Source organism: Ochotona princeps, chromosome 19, assembly GCF_030435755.1.
Source record: "Ochotona princeps isolate mOchPri1 chromosome 19, mOchPri1.hap1, whole genome shotgun sequence".
In the NCBI taxonomy this organism is placed as follows: Eukaryota; Metazoa; Chordata; class Mammalia; order Lagomorpha; family Ochotonidae; genus Ochotona; species Ochotona princeps.
The window spans coordinates 41,019,548-41,039,723 of record NC_080850.1 but is presented as its reverse complement, the minus strand read 5'-3'; the positions used below and the strand labels follow the sequence as shown (position 1 = coordinate 41,039,723).

Genomic DNA, 20,176 nt, shown 5'->3' with positions numbered 1-20,176 from the left:
CAGAAGTAACGTTGGCTCCACACAGAACTGGATTCAAAAGCCCAGTGATATCGTGAGAATCTGGCTTCTGTCTAGCTCTGGCTCTGTCTTACACTCAGCTGGCATCTCTCTTTGGCTTCACACCAGGGACCCTGGCAACCCTAGGATCATCATCTCCCAGGATTATCTCCAACTGGACAGTCTTGGCTGCCACATAGAACCCCGGCATTGTGGCCAAGGAAGCAGCCTTCCCCAGTTGCCCAGGCCTGTAGTACACACAGCCCTGACAGCACTGCAACATTTCTGTTCTTTTCAGCAGAGTGCATTTTAATAGAAATTTTGATACCAGGAAACAAGCCACTAAAGGAAACATGCTGACTTAATTAAAACATGAAGGCTACAGACCAGACAAGACACTACTATTGCCTGCTGGTACACAAACTACCAATGCTATATTGAATGTGTCAGTTAGTCTTTGAACTCTTTTACATTGAAACTCAAGCAATACACCAACCAAAGGCTCTAAAAACAAAGGTAGTTTTGGTATGAAGCACGTTTGGAGTGTTAGTTGCACTTCCTTAGTTCACTAATGAGATCTTCCAAAGAGAGAGAGAGAGACAAATAGGCCGAATGTGACCTACTAAAAGAAAGAAAAATTGCTTCTTCAACAGGTCCCTTCCCATAATCTAAAATTGTGGAACCTGGGGGGGGTGGATAATAAAATGGAAGGATGCACCTTAACTAGTGTCTATGCTAACATAGGCTGGAACCGAGGTAGCTTAGAAGGATAGAAGACTGAGGCAGAAGATATTTCAGACTGGTCATCACTATGCTTTCTCTGTTCACAAAGGATACACTTACTGATTTCCACCAACCCAACCCTGTTGTTTCAATTCTGTTCCAGAAACAGGTCACATACAGATTCTAGGATTCTGTGAAACAAGATTTATCACTTAGGAGACGAAAGTCTCCTGCTATGATGACTCTTTTCAAAAAAATTTAAATATACATACTCATATGAATGTATATGACTGAACGCCTACTAGAGTTTAAAGAAAATCATAAGTCAAAGAAACTTCAAGCTTTACCATGAAGAGCTATGACTTAAATCTTTAAATCCCCTGAACACACAAAGTTGCATAGCTCCTTAAAGGGCCTCCTAAGTCATACTGTTTGCACCGGAAAAACAAAGGATGTAAGTGACATTCCCAAGGGCAGGACACACAATGAGAGAGGAATATTGCTATGTGAGTTCATTCCAGAGAGCGGACCAGGATGAAGTATTTGTAACCCATGACGTCACTGTACTGTGCAATCAGAAAGGCTTCCTACTTTCAGCCAGTGAGCTGTGGTTTTGCTATGGCCCTGTGAAACATGTGAGTTATAGCTTTTTTCCACAAAGAATTCCTATTTGCTTAACCTGTTCTTTCTCCACAGTAATTAAGAGTGTGCTGTAATTTTAATTCAATGAGAAACTACAAGGAGAGAACAGCAATTTAACCATAGTCATGGAATCATTAACAGGGTAAGTCAACCTCTTTCATGTTGGGGAAGACTAATTGTATTACTTGCTGGTGTGAAGCTGACAAGGTATTTAATTTGGGAAAGAACTAACTATGGATGGTGAATAGATACTGGAGAAGACTAAGTGTTTGGGTCAGCACTCAACATCCTTTAAATGTTCCCCCATTACATGAAAGCAGTAAGGGTTTATTTCACTTCCCTCTCCCCATGTTAAGACTATTTCCTATATTATCCTAAATCAATAAAAATAACATCTTCTCCCTTGCTGCTTCTTCATGCAAGCCCACCAATTCCTCCCACATAAATGATTTATTCAGAGGTGAAGGTATATTGCACACTGGCTCCAATGAAAAGAAGATAAATATTCATTCTTAGTGGAAAGGTGCTTCTCTCCTTTTCAACATGAATGAGAAATCAATGGAAGGAAGTCAGCACAGAAGATGACCAAGCAGAAATAGAAAAAAACTGTGTTGTCCTTGCAACAGGTCACCTTGGGAGTCTGTGCTGCCTCTAGACTTTCAGTTAGTGAAGATTTTAAATGTTATGGTTCAAGTCAGGTATTTTACTATCATAAAAACCTACAGGTTTTTTTTTGCTCCAACTGCTACAACTGATAGACTATCTTTAAATTAGTAACTATCTTTAAATTAGTAACACCCAATCAGCGTTAAGCAACAGATTCGGAAACAGGACATCAGAGAAGGACATCAGAGTAGAGGGAGTGGCCATGTTCTTGGGTTCTTCTATCATTATGTTCATGTGTGCCGTTCACCTTATTTTCAGAAGTTAGCTGCATCATCACTCACATTTGAATCAAGAGGTGGAAAAGTCCAAATACCTAAAGATGGGTTATTCTTTCCTTTTCTATAGTTTGTTCAGAAGCACCTCCTATTAAACACTACTTATGTTTTAAGGAACATAACATATTGGCCATCCAATATACAAGAGAAGCCAGATAATACAGGTTTTTAGAGCTGCGGCTATGTACAGCACCAAAATCATCAGAATTACAATCACAAGGCAGAAGAATGATGGGCAAAGCAGCCATCTCTGGCACAGTCCCAAGTTTGTGTCTCCGGCTAAGATCTCCCTTCTGATCTCTTTACTTAAATGTCAAACATGCAATTTAAACTCTCTGAGTTTGTGGACTATAAACACTTCAAACTGAATATGCATAAAACAAAGCAAGGGATCATAACACACCATCTGTCACTCTGTGATTTGATGTGCATCTTGGCTGGGGCACTGGGTACCCAGGCATTTGGTCAAACATTAGTCTGGGTGCATCTGTGACTGGGTTCTCGGATCAGCTCAGCAACTGAATCAGAGAGTGAGCAGAACAGCTTGCCCACCTCATCCAATCAATTTAAGACTTGAACTAGGGGGAAAAGCTGAGTAAAAGGAAATTCCTCCTGCCAATGTGAGCTGGATCATCAGTCTCCCGTCCTCACCTGCATCACAGGTTCTCCAGGGTCTCCAGTGAGCCAGCTGAAGATGCTGGGACTTATCTCCCTCATGGCAGTAAGTTCATTCCTTACAATCAATAAATGGCTCTGCTTCTTTATGGAATCCAAAGTAACACACCCTCCTAAGTCATCCTCATCTCAGTAAATGACCCTGTGGCTTAATCACTCAGTGGCACTGCCGCAGAGGTGTACAAATCAGTCAGCTTCTACCCACCACTTTTTCCGATGGTTATTTTTACCCATCAACTGGACTAGACAAAGGGATATCTATAAACCTGGAAAAGCATTGTTTCAAGTATGTCATGTTTCATACATGCATGTTTCATGTCAAGTAAGGCATGTTTCAAAAAGAGAATAGCATGTGAATCTGAGTGAATTAGGTAAAGAAAACCAGCCCTCAGTGTGGGCAGACACCATCAAGTAGGAGCTCAAAGAAAAAATACAAAAGGTAAACTGGTCTCTCTCTCTCTCTGAACACTGAGACCTACTCATCTCCTGCAGTGGACAGCAGAACTCCAAACTTACAAATTTTTGTGGCCCAGGCCTCACCAGCAGCTCCCTTGTGGGACTTGTGATTCTGACCTCAGACAGCATTGTAACATTGGCTGCCCTGATTTCTGAGCCTTTGGACCTGGACTGCCCCAAGTGACCAGCATCCCAGGATGGGCACCCTGCCCATCACTAAAGGAATTCTCAGCTGCCATAATCACAGGAGACAGTTCTAACAAATCCCCTTTTACTTAGCCCCATGCATATCTGATCTTTCCATAGAACCCTAATACTCCATGCATTAGATTGATCACCATAGTCAGTTATTGCTTCCAGGACATTTCAGATCTTCCAATTTCTCTCCATGTTCAGTGTCACCACCTTAACCCTAGCACTGAAGTCTCACAAAGGTTCCTCCTATGCCCTCTGCTTCCTCTACTTCCATCCTTTGTCCAACCTAATATAATTCCTAAGATAGATCTTGGATCTTTTGAAGATATTAATCATATGATACACTCCTCAAAATCCACTGAGGACTCTCTATTACACTGTATCTTACCAAATTCTATAAAAACTCATAAACGGATTCCTCCGTGTCATTCATTCCAACCTCAATATATTCTCCTCCTTGTCCACATCAGTCCTCTGTGTTTCCAATATCCCAAACCCTGTGGTCCATCTGGAATGTCCACTTCTGGTTTTTTTATGTTTATCATCATTTCCACCCCGTTACTGGCTTTGACCACACTTTCTAGTCAATATTAAATTTCTTAATCATTGATCTCCAATTAGTGGTTAATCACAACTTACACTCCTAAAATGTAATTTTCTTCTTTTCACTATTGTTTAAATTCTCAAGTAGAATATATGCTACCCCAAGACAGGAAACTCATCTTTTGACCTAATTTGGATATGTCTAACTCTGTCATAATGTGAACACTTAGAGGACACTCAAATTACCGAGTGAATTCATTCATTCAGCAAATACTGAAGATCTTAAAAGGCACTGGACTACGGCAGTGAATGAGAAGGCTAAAGTCGTCCTGTCAGAAGAAGATAACTTTATGAAAAAAGCTCACTGGACACTTCTTCAGATTTTTTTTTCAGTTTCTCAGAACATAAAAAAGAACTGTATGGAAGAAAACCCTAGCAAATTTAGCACACACCATTCCCTCCAAATAAGCCGTTCGCACTTAGAAATGCTGGACTGAAGTGTCAGTTATCCAAGAGGCCAAATCATCTTTAGACCACAGGGAGCTAAATTCTTGTTGACTGAGATAATGACAAGATAGACAAATGTACAACAAGCCAACTGTGAAGATTTGTAATCTGGATCATACAAAGGCTAAAAAAGTCAACAAGACAGAATGTGATGTGCTGATTACACATGCCAAAATGCTGAACTGAAAAGAAGCTGAGCTGTGTTGAAAACAAAAAAACAGAATAGGACACCAGATTTGATTGCTGCCTGTCAGCAAAGCTCATGTAGAATTAGCAGCCACTATGGAAACACTATGGACAAGCAGCATGTCATCCCACACTGTCACACATGCTCTTGTCAAGGAGTACACTCAGCTGGGCTTCCCTCGGCAAAGCAGCTGGTATTCTCTCTCAAGTTAGTAACAACTGCTGCATTTTGTGGATACCCAGGACTAAATAATTCTAGCATTTTTCATAGCCGATGAAACTTATGACCCAGTTCAGGCTGTATGGTCGTTTGATCCTTTTCTTTTCTCACTCAGATGGACAATAACAGCCATTTTCCTGTGACGCTGGGTTTCCAGTGATGTCTTCAAGTCACACACTTCAGCCTCAGTGTGCCACATGCTGGCCTATCTGGCCCAGAGTCAGTGCAAATCAAATGGACATGCTACAAACAGTGGCAACCATATAACCATTTATTAAACTGCATGCTTTACCAAGAACTGTTTCATGCATTTTATCCAGTCTTCACAGTTGTGTTGTGAAACAGGTACTAATATCTTCTTCATTTGACAGAATTGGGAAACAGGTATCTTATGTGTTATCCACTGTTATTCTGGAGGTAACAGGAAAACAAGGAGGAGGGAAGGGAGGTAAAGTAGCAGGATGTCAAATAGTAGATTAATGACCTTTGTTTTTTGTTTCATGTATTTTACAAGTGTAATTCAAGCTGGAGTTGTGTTGTTGCATGGTAGGTAAAGCCACTGGCTACAATGTAACTGTGCCACCTAAGTGCCAGTTCCTGTCCAGGCTGCTCCATTTCAATCCAGCTCCCTGCTAAAGGCTTGGGAAAAACAGTGGGATACAGCCCAAATGCTTGGGTTGCTGCTAACCACAGGGGAGACCTAGAAGAAGCTTGTTGCTACTGGCTCTGGCCTGGCCTAGCCCTGGCCAGAATGGTCATCCAAGTAGTGAATTAGCAGATCAGAGATCTTTCTGTCTCTCCCTCTCTTTATAACTCTGATTTTATAACAAATAAATTATTCTTTTAAAAATAAAAAAAATTCAAGATGATGGCCCAAAGCCTGCACCCACATGGCAGGCCCAGAACAATTTCCTGGCTCCTGGTTTCAGAATGGCTTAACTCTGGCTATTGTGGCCACTTGGGGAGTAAATCAGTAGACAGAAGATTTTTCTGTCTGTATCTCCTTCTCTCTGTACATCTGCCTTTCCAATCAAAATAAATAAGTCTTTAAAAGAAAAGGGGGGGAATGAAAACATTTGATGAATGCTCAGTCTCCAGAATATTTCTATGTAAATAGTTCTTTAAATATGAATAGGGACCAAGAATTTAAGTAGCCAAGTCTTCAAGAAATCTATGCAAATGGCCAAAGATCTCAAGAAAGATGCTGCATGTCAGTTCTTACAAAAATCAAAACCTCTACATTGCCAACTCACACTAACTGGATTACTGAGTCATGGTAAGAATGCGGAGAAAGTACAGCCCTATTTGACACCGATCCTATTAGAAACAGTGCTGCTACTTTGTCTTAATAGATTCTCAGCAGGTGATAGCCCAAGTACCTTGGTTTGTGTTACTCACATGTAAGACCTAAAAAACTCCATGACTTCAGCATGCAGTCCAACTCTGATTAATATCTGGGAAGTTAATCAACAAGTGAAAATCTTTGTCTCTCCCTTGCTATCTTTCTGTCTTTCCAATAAATAATACTTTAATATAATATTAATAATAATAATACATGTTACATGGCTCTGGTTACATTAAATTCCAGAATAGGCAATTCCATGAAAGAAGAAGCAGACTGGTGATTTCCAGGGACTGAAGGGGTGAGAAATGGAAAAAAAATGACAGCTTATGTGTGCATGGATGTCGGGGAATTGGGGGAGCAAGTTTCGTAACAGTGTTTTGAACCACAGATGGTGCTTGATTTAAAAAAAAAAAAAAGGAAAGAAAGGAAAAAGCTGATAAACTTTTTAACACCTCACTTTATAGCACATAAATTTCATCATAGCCAAAAAACAAAATGAATCATATGCCATGACAATCTAACCACTCTACTGATAGGTATTTACCCAAAGAGTAACAGCCTAAGTCAAGCAATACACATGACCCAGTGTTTATTGTAGCTTCATTTCCTATAGTGAGGAGACAGAAATAACCCAGATGCGTGTCAGCCAGAGAAAGACCATAGCAGACATTACACACATACAGCAGAATGCTCTTTGGCAATCGACGTAATAAACGTTTGGTGCTGTGAACCACATGGAGGAATCATAACATGGAGATACACTACATGAAAGAGATCAAACAAAAAGGAACACACACTGTACCGTGCCATTTATACACAAAAATAGGAAATAGTAGCTGAGGTACAGTGATGGAAAGTGAGCCAGCAGGTGCCTGAACTGCAAAAGGCCTGAAAAATTAATGAAAGTGACAAATGTGCTCACTGTCTTGATTACAGTACTGCTTTCACAGGTACAGTTATATGCCAAAACATCAAACTGTGCTCTTAGAAGTACATACAGTGCATTCTTTACATCTCAATAAGACTATTTTCAAATAATAAACAGAACCTTGCTACAAATTGTCTCCTGTGCTGTGCTATTATGTTCCCTGCGTGCCTCTGGATTTTGAAGAACTCAAGAGAAGACTCCTCTCCCTGTTGTGACATGGCTACACTAACTGTCTCTCCAAGAGATACTGGCAATGACACTGAGGGCCCTGCCACTCACAGTCAGACTTCACCGTGCATTAAACTAACGGCCTTCAGAAAAGACACTGAACTCATTCCAGTTGTGCCAACAGGGTTTGCTGGGGGGCAGCAGGGGGTCTGGTCAGTGTGATTTGCCTCTGCTGCTTCTGACTGCATAGGCTTCCTCTCTCACTGCTTCCAAATTCCTAATTCTTCTAAACACAGAAAAACAATTTCAATCAAGAGGGTGTGTGAAAAGGTATAATTTCAGAGCCCCATCATCTTTTCATGTTATCATGTTGTATAGCTTGCTTGACTGTCACTGAACACATAAGAAAATCAAATAAGGTTGTATCAGGTTTCCTAAATATGCCGCGTCACTCTGCTACTTTAGAAAGTCGGAGGAACAGCCCAGTGAGAGCGTCTTGCCTCCCTACACATTTGCCGAGTCAGTGGCTTTGTGCCCTCTCTATATGCTGTAGTAGTGCCATTACATTACAGACATCTTCCATTAGCAGAGCAGCTGCTTGTTTAGGGGCCTGTCATGACTACAGTAGGGTAAAGTCAGATGTGAAAGGTTTCCTCACCTATCTTACCAGGATCTCTGCCAACCCTCCTGTAACAACACAAGTGAGAAAAAAAAACACATAACAAATGTCTTTAATACAAGCTGTCTGTGGCCCGGGAGCCTTCAGAACTAACCAGCAAAAACTATAGTCTCATTATTCTTGGTTTCACAGAGAATGGACAGAGGAACAGAGACGTAACTGAACAAAAGAGGAAGCAACATGGGGGTGGGGTAGGGAAGACACCCAGCCAGGTCCATCTGTTCACATTCTCTTGACCTCTCCACAGCACTGCTTCCTCCTAGCTAGAGAACCAGACACCATGGCTTGAGTGCCTAGGTCCATTAGACCAGGCAGCTGCCACACAGACACGCAGCGAAGGTTAGAGTACAGCAAATAGCTCCGGTGATCAACCTTGAGAAAGAGAAGCTCCTGTTCACATGCAGCACTCCAGGGAGAGAAAGCCCAGTGGAAGACGGCCTGCTAAAGCCTTTGCCCCACCCTTTGTGAAGAGTACGCTACAGGAGCACGCAATCTCCACAACAAGTGACACGCTTGAGCTATCGCTTTCCGTGCTCCAAAACTGTTTTGTTTTTTCGCTGTGCGAGACAGTTTACCCAGCCCAAAGAGCATGCACACTGGCTCACAATGTTGAAATAATAAAAGGATCTTCCTAAGGAGCTACAGAACAGTGGCCCTGCCCCCACCACTAACAAAGGAAAGCTCAGGCAAAGGTTACTTTGGCGGTGATTAAGAGTCCACACAATTAGAATTCTAAGTGGCTGATTGAAGGGTAATGGAGGAGATTGTATTCAGCCTCATATACCTCAAGGGAAATTCAGCTTGCTTTTATTACTTTTACTGCACATGTACATTTTCCCTTAGAAATAAAAATTAAACCTTTGTACAACTGCTTCCTGAAGCATTTTCTCTTCACACTAATAATGGTTTTCATGAAACATCTGTAGCAAATTAAAATGTTCTCTTTGAGAAATACTCTTAGACTTAACCGGAAACTGGGATAAGATGTGTCTATGTACAGCCACCTGTTGTTAACCATCCATCATCTAAGTAACAGGAAGTGCACACCTTGCCTCATCATCGGTGGGCTCTTCACTGCCACAAATAGTCAAGAATATGTGAAGAGCTAGAGATTATGAAAAATCTCAAAATACAATTGATTCGTTTTTCACATGCTCGCAATTCCTTTCAATCATCCTGATACTCAGAAACTCAGAAAAATAAGATGTATTTGCTGAGACTTTTGACTTGCAGCCATGATGAGTTTGCTTTTCTATGCTTTGAGATGTCAAGTACGTAGGAATGAGAGGACTGTAAAATTCTTGGGAGGTGTGGTCAAGCCAACACTAGCATTGAGCTCCTCTGCTAAGGACCTCCCCATGCAGTGAGCTCAGCTGGGATGCTCTTCCCGTTTAACACATTCCTACTTCGAGGTTCAGCAAGATCAAGTTGCTTGCCAACAACAGGACCGTCATGAACAAAAATCATGTCTTTGTCAGAACAGTGTATACTCTTTTAAAAGTGAGAAAAAATAAATTGCAAAATGCTGAATTGAAGCACTGTAACACACTGTTAATTTTATTTCAGAAGGTCAACTGGATTGGTACAGACACAACGGAGCAAATGACTAATATGCAACCTACAAGCATTGTGATCCCATATGAGCACTGGTTCATGTCCCAGCGGCTCTACTTCCCATCCAGTTTTCATGCTTGTAGCCTGGGAAAGTAGCATAGGATGGCCAAAGCCTTGGAGCCCTGTGCCCACGTGGGAGACCCAGAAGAAGCTCCTGATTCCTGGCTCCTGACTCCTATGTCAGACCAGCTCATCGCTTGCCATTGTGGCCATTTGGAGAGTGAAACAGCAGATAGGAAATCTTTCACTCAGTCTCCCCTCTCTGTAAAAATCTGCCTTAAAAAAAAAAACTAATAAAATTTTTTTTTAAAGTCAACTGGATTTATTTCTGTGGCAACTTCAAAAAATATATCTGGTTGAGGAATATTTTTATATCCAACTGCATCTGAAGTCTACTATCAACTAGACCCAAATTATCTTGTCTTAGGTTGTCAGGAATGCTAAGGAGGAGCTATCTTGTTGCTTGCCTCACCATTAACTGCCCAGTGTTTTATTTTGGCTACAAAAAAGAAAGCTCACAACACTTCAATGGCATACAAAAAGCCTTCCATGAAATTCTGAAACTCCCCAGTCATTGTCCTTTTAGTGGACTCTCTCAGCCACCCTACACACTGTTTCACATCCTCACTCTGCCACGTGTTCTTTTAAGAAATACACCCACTACACATTTTCCCACCTGAAGCAAAGTATCTTTCTGTATGGTTTGGCTCTTCATCAGCTTTAATTGCCTGAAGGATGTTTCAAAGTTAATTAGTTCCTGAAACAAAACCACTCACTTACCTAAAAGGAAAGAAAAATATCACATGCGTGTATTCTATGTTCAAATTCCTCAATTTGTGGAACCATATCCTGATACTGCTTTGAAGAAAAAATTAACCATTGCAAACTTCCCCAGCAACACTCAGGAAACACATCACTAACACCTACAATGTCCCAATATTGTCCAAGGAGTTTCACATGTATTAATTCATTTAATCCCTACAAATTCAAAAAGATATCTAATAATATTTCTCTTATTTTGTGGATTGAAAGAAACAAAGAGATGAAGTAATTTGTGAAAGCTTAAATACAAATTTTTTCAAGGTTTATTTATTTTTATTGGAAATGTTGATTTACAGTGAAAGAAGATAGAGAGGAGATACAGAAAGATCTTCCGTCCACTGATTCACTCCCCAAGCAGCCGCAGCCACCAGAGCCGAGTTCATCCAAAGCCAGGAGGAGAGCCTCTTCTGGGTCTCCCACGCAGGTGCAGGGTCCCAAGGCTTTGGGCCATCCTTGACTGCTTTCCCAGGCCACAGGCAGGGAGCTGGATAGGAAGTGGAGCTGTTGGGATAGGAACTGGTGCCCATATGGGATCCCAGCAGATGCAAGACAAGGATTTAGCCACTAGGCTACTATGCCAGACCCTCAAATGCAAATTTAAGGGCTCTAGCTCCAGAGTACTATGTTCTATATTATTTCCATAATTTTCTTCCTTTTCTCATTCAGTAGAACCAACAAAATCTAGAGCTAATGATGTTAGCCAAATTTTCTAACAACAAACAATTCTGATGAACTGGTCTATGATACACAAAAACTTTTCCACCTCTAGTTTAAGCCTTGAATTACCAGAACAATCTGCAGGAATGGAATAGAGAATTAAGATTTACTTCCACAACGGCCCGGCGGCGTGGCCTAGCAGCTAAAGTCCTCGCCTTGAAGGCCCCAGGATCCCATATGGGTGCCGGTTCTAGTCCCAGCAGCTCCGCTTCCCATCCAGCTCCCTGGGAAGGCAGTTGAGGACGGCCCAATGCATTCGGACACTGCACCCATGTGGGAGACCTGGAAGAGCTTCCTGGTTCCCGGCTTCAGATCAGCGCGCATCGGCCCATTGCGGCTCACTTGGGGAGTGAATCATCGGACGGAAGATCTTCCTCTCTGTCTCTCCTCCTCTGTGTATTTCTGGCTGTAATAAAATGAATAAATCTTTGAAAAAAAAATATTTACTTCCACAAGCATAAAAATTATTAATTGTTATTTCATCCTCCTAATTTGTCTTACATTATTTTAATTCATACCGAAATTGAAGAACCTACAAGAGTAAAAAGGAAAGTCATTTTCTCCTCCTCTACAAACCTACATAACGACTTAAAGGTACAGATTCTTGCCTGCTCTGCCCTCCTTCCTCTCCGGGGCCTGTAATCCGCACAGCCAGTATGACCTATTGAAAACACAGCCTGGCCCTCTGCTTACCACTGACTCTGACACCTCCTGATAGGCAGGAGAGTCAGACCTTTGAAGAAAACATTATGGAAAGCAGTCTTCAGCACATGGCGGCCACTTACAATCACTCAGTGAGCTGAATAAGCAGTCTGTGTCAGATTCACCCTAGATTTATCTACACCAATTGAACCACTGAGTATCACTTGATGTTCAAGTCTTGTTCGGAGGGTGGAACATAATTCAGGAATGCTGAATCAGAAGAGCCATTGCCGGGGATTAATTCACAAGCATCAGCATAACATGTATCTGCTCTGTTGATTTCCATTTATGCAGAATTAGAGGCTACCCTAGCAGACGCTGTAAGCACTAGTAATGAACAAGCATTTCACCCACTGAGAGTATTACAATAAGTTCAGAAATGGCCTAATTTTTACATCCAGAGGGCAGTACCATTATATCACTGACAAGATGCTATCAGAAGTCATTTTCATCTATTACTGCTTTTCAAGCTTCTAGCGGAATGGCTTTTGTTTTATTATGTCTTTTTAGCATTTTCCCAACTTGAGCTAGAGAGCCACATTTTTGTGTATACACTGCAATTTTTTGCTGAAAGTGTAATGATCACATTTCATGGATTCTGTATAAGTAACTTAACATCACATCATTCTGAGTGTTGTCTTTCTAAACAATCAATTGCCAACACGGTAATATTCTCAGTCTAATGGAACAAGAATGAATCTTTGTTTTCCTTTTCAAAGACCTTCTTCTCCAGGAACTATCCAAGCACACATCTTGGTCCCTACATCATTCACATGTTCAATCTCATCCAGCATGCACAGGGATGATTTTTCCACGATTCACCCACTTAGCTAAGCACTACATCTCCACCTCCAAATCTCTCACAAAGATGTCTTTGTGATAGAAGCAGCATCCTAAAACCTCCGCACATTCTTCTCCTGATAACTAATAAAATAACTTTTTTCTAATATGAAGGCTCAAATGCTATAAGTCATGTGGTAGTTGGCAAATGAGAAATAACTTTCTGACTTGCTCATTCCAAAGACTAACGAATTAGGAAAGGGGAGAAAGCAGAGTGTGGAGGCAGAAGTAGAGGAAAGAGGGATGAGATGAAAAGAGAGAATAGACTGAATCTCAACAGTTACGGTGTGCAATACCTCTCTATTTAACTAGATAATGATGATGTAGGGTCACTCGCCATTTTCAGGAGACTGATTCACAGTTGGGGCATCTCCCACCCAATCGAGACAGTGGTTGACAATCCCAGGAAGTCACTGCTGCACTTCCCTAGGAGGTAGATACCCCAATTCCCAGCTAGCAGCTGCATCTGCACATTCTTTACATGGGAGGGCTGGGTGCAAAGATGCAGAATGATGAAGCGTTGGGCAAACAACAGCACACTCCCTGAGCAACAGCAGCAGGTGTAGCCTCATCGGCAGCAGTAGTTCCTGACAGGAATTACTTGTGGTACTGTCTCAGGCGTATTTGCTTTGTTTATTATATACTGTTTGTTTTTCATTGGCGGCATGGCCCTCAATCTGACTTACAGACTTTTGAGTATTTCTATCTCAAACTCTACTCCATATTCTTCCTCCTAAACTGCTTTTCAGCCTAAAACTGCCAGATTAGTTCATTGTATTGTGACACATCAGAACTTTTTTACTCTGGTGCAACAGGTTTTTATCAAATTCCACCAATGTTACAACTCAATGAAAGGGAAGAATACAGTAGTCCTCCATCACTTTCCTTCATTTTTGTTTTCATTGTTTCAATTATCTGTGATCACAAAATTTGACATAGAGCAAGAAGAGCAAGAAAGGCAATGAGAAAGACATGATATTCGTGTAACTTTAGTAACAACATGTTACATTGTTCTACTTTACTATTGTTGTTGTTCATCTTTCACTGTGCCCAATGTATAAGCTAAACTTTATCATAAGTGCATTTTTATAGGGGAAAAATAGGATAGGATTCAATCCTATCTATGAGTTCAGACATCTGTTGGGGTCTGGGAATCTATGCTTTGTGATAAATGGGGGGGTCCACTGTCATTCACCTCCACGTTTCTAAAGAGGAGGAAATCAGCAAAATTATGGCACCAGGAATTACCCAGGTGACCTCCTGGTAGAACAGGAGAGAGGATGATAACACTTTCCCACCCAATCATGCAGAGGGCTGACTGCCTTAAACATTATTTTAGTTGTGGATGTCTTTTGTTTTCAAAAAGCTCATTGTAGGGTTATATTTGGTCATATGAAGGTCTGATCATGTATTAGTGCCAAGTTAAACCATGGTGAAGAATTCAAGGCAATGTAGAGTTGACTAAGGAAAATGGCTTAAAGGGTCAGGGAATGACGCAACAACCGTGGGGAAAGCACACTTAGACAAAGTGCTATTCCTCTTCATGTTGCTACTTGTCTGATTTTGTCATTCTGCATGGTGAAATTTTAATGGAATTCAGCTCATGGACATGTGTCTGCAACAGTTAGCAGGATTTGTGGAGTAGCATGGTACTCACAATGAGGAATGAGAAATACCTACACATTACCTAAGTAATTTCAACAGTACAACTCAGAGCAGATGTCTACATTTTTGCAGCACATTTGAGTGCTAGTTCTGATTTCTTTGTGCTTTGCAGATGTGTTTTATTTAGCCGCTATTTTTCTCCATGGGTTCAGGCTGAAGCCCTTCTGTGCTGAAATGTCCATGTGTTCCTAACGTCTGTCTCCACAGCACTGCTGTAATGAACAACCTTCCCTAGCATGGCTTTACTAATTGGCGCATTCCTGTGTTCTGATTAATACAGACCTTCCCTTTCTGACGCCTCACTGCCTGACACAATCAAGGACAGAACATCTTTTCTTATGAGCTCTGAGAAAAGTAGCCTGCCTTTTTTATTAGCAGCCAAAACGAAGTCAGATCTACCACTGTACAGAAACATGGAAATGTGTACCGATCCCTGGAAGCACTCCCTGCCTTCTTACAACATGCTGAAGCCCCCCCGCCCCCCCTACACATGCTCACACCAGCTCATAGCTCATATCGCTATCACATAGCTTGCAAAGCCACAAGGAGCCACTAAATTGCCACATCGTTTATCCCCGGGCTCCATCATTTCCTCACATTGCAGAGATTTAGTCTTAAACCTCTTAAGAAATCCAATCTTAATTACTTCCTCTTCTCTCCCAAAGTGAAGCTGAACTGACAGCTCATTTCTACTACATTTTCAAATTACTTCAAATGATCTCCATGATGGAGAATCCATTGTATGGGTTATCCAATCCATACATAATCTGAAAATGACACACCCTCAGTTTTATCATGCACTGCCTTTCCGAAACCAAATTACAGTATTAATTATATTTGGCTTCAGCAAATATTAACACTTCTTTCTATCTCCCCAACCCAAACACCAAGTGAAAAGACTTGAGTGTAAGCCAGAACCATGCTGAGCAGAAGAAAGGCAAACTTCAAGTTTAAGCCACTCACAATAACCTACTGAGCAATTTATCCCCACAGAGGAGACGAGCCCTAAGTCAGCATTTGCTCCCCCCTGGTTGTCTGGTTGCTTCCACATCAAGTTAGACGATCTTAACTGGCCTCATTATTGGTCCAGTCCTTAATACATGGCAGAACCCAAACTGCCTCCAATGGCATAGTTAAGGCTTTCAATGTAGGTAATCAAGGCTTGGAAATGCTGTTATTTTAACAGCTGCAATTCTTACTACTCAAAGAGTAGTTCACTTTCTGTCTGCTTTTAATAGCAGTCTAAGGATCTGAATATTGAAAGCCAGCAAGGCGGCAGTAGGGGCAAGAGGGAGCAAATTCAGGCTCCCGGTATGATCCCTTCAAACACCAAAACACTGTCTAGGCTTCCCTTTTGTGAAGGCAGCCCCACAGCTATTTATTCAGCTTTCTCTACCAACTCCATGATGAACGAGGTTTCCAAGGGCTTTTACACACTGTACTGTCATTTCACAGGGGCTCAGTGAAGCCCGTAAGCAGATAAAGACAAAGAAAGCCGGCCGTAACACTCAGGGTCCAGCTGCTTTCTCACACATCAGTGGTAGAAAGCACAACTCTCCCAGGAGCAGCTCTGAGTGGCTACCGACCAAGTCTGGTAAAGCTGATATGACTTGGAATGTCCTTCCAACACAAGAAAAATCCCATCTCAGTGCACTGCACCTTCCAAGAGAACAGTGGAAATCAGTACATTGTGCACTTGGACCTAAACAGGGAAAAGCTGAAAGGCATTTCCCACACTCTGCCAGGCATCAGCAACACCATCTGGAGCAAGCCGCCTATGATTGTGAAGTGGTAACCATGACTATAGAAGCAGTATATAAGCAGGAGCTAGTGGTTGAGAAAAACAAAAGATCATTTTCAGAATGAACATTTTCCAAAACAAAGCTTAGAGAGACAGGAAAGAAATAATTCATGGAGTTCAGTTGTTGGGTTACTTTTTATTTACATTTTCTACTGCCTAGATAAAAGAAAGTTTCATTTGCTTTTTTTAAAACAAGATTTATTTTTATTTGAAAGACAGAATTTATAGACAGAGAAATACAGATAGTAAGAGAGATTGTCCATCCACTGGTTCAGTCCCAATGTGATCACAACAAACATGAGTTCATCTGAAGCTGGGAGCCAAGAGCTTGTTCCGGATCTCCCACAAAGGCACAAGGGCCCAAGGACTTGGGCCATCCTCTGCTACTTTTCCAAGACATAGGCAGAGAACTGAATCAGAAGCAGAGCAACCAGGACATGAACTGGCACCCATAGGGGATGCCAGCATCACCAGGCAGAGAATTAGCTTGCTGTGCCTCACTGTCAGTCCCTCCATTGGTTTTAATGCAACAACTTTATCAAGACCTTAAGGGCTATTCTTGTGGAGCCCGGATAACCTTCTGTCTCTACAAATAGAAGATCCAAGCACCGCTTAGGGAGTAGACAGAGTAGAAGGGATCAAGACCAAGATCCAAATTTGGGGTGAGATTTGGTTCAACAGGAGGGAGGCATTTCATTAAAACCATACCTGTTGGCCTCCACTCAGTTTGAGACCAATCACCTGCACTGAAGTATCCCTACATACTGCTTGGAAAGGGCTGATATGAAGGGTTTTCAGTAACATGTCCAAGAATCGCAGCTTTCCCTCCATCCAGCTCCAGGCGCAGCACCTCCCAGGCAGCTGGACAACAGCTCACAGAAAAATTACATGTCATCAGTAGTCTATCCACTGATCCTAGTGCTCCAGGGCCCTTTCTCTGCAGGTTTTATTGTACATAGATTCCAGGGGGCACGAATAGAGGACTCTACTGATTCATGCACAGCTGTTTTTCTCCTGTTAGTGTGCTATTATTTTCAAGTGTTTTACGAGAACAGCTGTTTGAAGAGCATGCTGCATGCATGACTTTCCTCCACTGACACTTTTGTTTATTTACATGAACAGCATCTTGTAGTGCTGTTGTTCTTAGGATACAAGGGAGCGGGGCGCCTTCAACAGAAGTACTTATCCTCTCTCCCTTTTCCCTCTTTTTTTTTTTTAATATGGAACGCTTCACAAATTTGCGTGTCATCCTTGCACAGGGGCCAGCTAATCTTCTCTGTATCATTCCAATTTCAGTATATGTGCTGCCAAAACAAGCACCCTTTTCCCTTTTTCATTCTGCCTCCTGCCCTCTTTAATTCCTCTCCAGACTGTTTGAATTTCGCTTCTCCATTCCAGGACTTTTCACACGGAAGCAAAATAAAATGACCAACGTCCTAAAAAATATGTCACTTTCTCTGCCAGATTTGTACCTGCTCCAAAGAGTTAAATCTAGTTTAACAACTTATTTCCAGGGGGAAATGAGAAATTTTCTGAGTACAAGGGACACTTTGGGGGCAGCAAGATCTGAAAAAGGCTCACTTAGGAAAGCTAAATGCTGGCAAAGCCCTCCGTCGCATAAAAGACCTATGAGGACATTGACACTGTAGGGGTAGGGAAAACTGAGGGAGAATCTAGAAGGATTAGCTGGAGCATGCAGATTAACCTGAACAAGGAGCTGTGGAGGAGGAGAGCCAATTTTGGGGCACTTGTGTTCCCAGAGCTCTGAACCTGGGGAATCCAAGAGCAAAGCATATAATACCAAAAAGTACAAAGCACAAAAAGAGACCAACCTTCTTCGCCCGTGGCTACAGGTCTTGACTAGGAGAAATACGATCTTTATATGTACAATATAAAATAGCTAAAATGTACAAATAGTTGAAATACACAAATTTCAAATAGACTGATTTTTAAAAACCACTTAAAGCTTAAACTCTTTTTATTCCTCAAAAAAAAAAAAAAAAAAGACCGAAAGGCAGGTATTTCCTCAAGATAGACTTAACGAAAAGCAGATCTAAGAGGATGGGCTCCAAGAAGGTGTAATAAGACAAAGAGACACTCTTCCCTGTGCCAGTGCAGCTCATTCAATAAACCAACTATACTGATTGCATCACAATTTAAGCAACATAAGGGTATGTAGAGAATTAGAGACTATTGGGCCACGGAGGCCTGATAGAATCTGTTAGGTAGATGAGATCTAAAACCCAGACCTTGAAAATTTTTGGCACAGCTAATTTCAAGGTTCATGGAATGTCTACTGCTTGGGAAAGCCCCTCACATGGACACGCCAAACTGCTGAAACAAGATTTTGTAAAGATTTTATAAAGAAAAGGAAGAGAGAAGGAGACTGCACCAACTGGCCCTTCTACATAGGGACCCCTTTACACTCCTTCCCTGCCACCACCAAAAATAATAATAATAAACCAAGCAAACAGACTACTGCTGCCTGTTGCCAGATTGGGCTGAACCTTCAGCTTCCCTGGCACTCTACAGGGGCTTCCACTCTATCCTAATCTTTACCCTCATTCCCCTCTCCGCTGCCCTTCCTACAATAAAAGTCTCGTCTGTTTTAATCTGCCATCTCTGCAGACCCCTTCAAAACATAAAATCTGAAAGCCTAACACAGAGAAGCGGACAACAACTCAGCATTTTTAAGAACCTGAACTGTCACCAAGCATTTAAGAAACAATTAGGGCTTTTCTTAAAGAAGAAAAATGAAACATCCTGAGTGTTTGGTATTTATCCTAAATTGTGATATTACTCAGGCCCATTAAAGGAAGAAAAATCTGAATGAGATTTGAAGTGAGAAGTTATAAATTTCAAGATGGTAGATACAGCACACGCCATACCTCTTCTCCTTTTAAACTTAGTACAGTAGCAGTTAAAGAGGGCAACTGTGGCAGCATGTAAGTAAAGCTGCCATCTGCAATGTCTATTTCCCATCCAGCTCCTTGTTAATGGCCTGGGAAAGCACAGAAGAGGTCTACATGTTTAGGCCCAAGGCCACCCATGTGGGAGAGCTAGGCCTTTGTAGCAATCTGAAGCAAGAACCAATGAGTGGGTGAAAGATGTCTGTCTCCATCTCTCTCTGTTAATTCTGAATTTCCAAATAAAGAATTCCTTAAAAAGAACAAATAAAAAATATTGAATGGCAGTTAAAAAGGACAAAGGGAAGTAAAATGTTAAGAAGTACTGAGATCGGGCCCGGCGGCGTGGCCTAGCGGCTAAAGTCCTCGCCTTAAAAGCCCCGGGATCCCATATGGGCGCCGGTTCTAATCCCGGCAGCTCCACTTCCCATCCAGCTCCCTGCTTGTGGCCTGGGAAAGCAGGAGAGGACGGCCCAAAGCCTTGGGACCCTGCACCCGCGTGGGAGACCTGGAAGAGGTTCCTGGTTCCCAGCATCGGATCGGCATCAGCACCGGCCCGTTGCGGCTCACTTGGGGAGTGAAACATCGGATGGAAGATCTTCCTCTCTGTCTCTCCCCATCTCTGTATATCCGGCTTTCCAATAATAATAAATCTTTAAAAAAAAAAAAAAAAAAAAAAAAAAGAAGAAGTACTGAGATCATAGGATGGGGACATCGAAAGACTTGTTGTTTTTTCCTGTTTCTGGATGAACGAGTGAGTACTCAGGTAGTTCAATGCACACGAGAAATCAGGGAGCCGCCAGCCAACCCGTCTTTCAAAGAGAAGAGTGAAGCAGAATTCTCCAGAAAGAAAACAGAAGGTCCCACAGCCAAGAGGTTACATTGAAGTAAAAAGGGTAGAAAA

At 41.8% G+C, this 20,176-nt stretch overlaps 1 non-coding gene across 1 annotated transcript; it reads right to left on the bottom strand.

Annotated features, from left to right (window-relative positions):
• Positions 1 to 17,580: 17,580 nt before the first annotated feature.
• Positions 17,581 to 17,686, bottom strand: LOC118760164 (U6 spliceosomal RNA). Its single transcript, XR_004996619.2, has one exon. It is a non-coding gene; the product is annotated as a U6 spliceosomal RNA (small nuclear RNA).
• Positions 17,687 to 20,176: the final 2,490 nt, after the last annotated feature.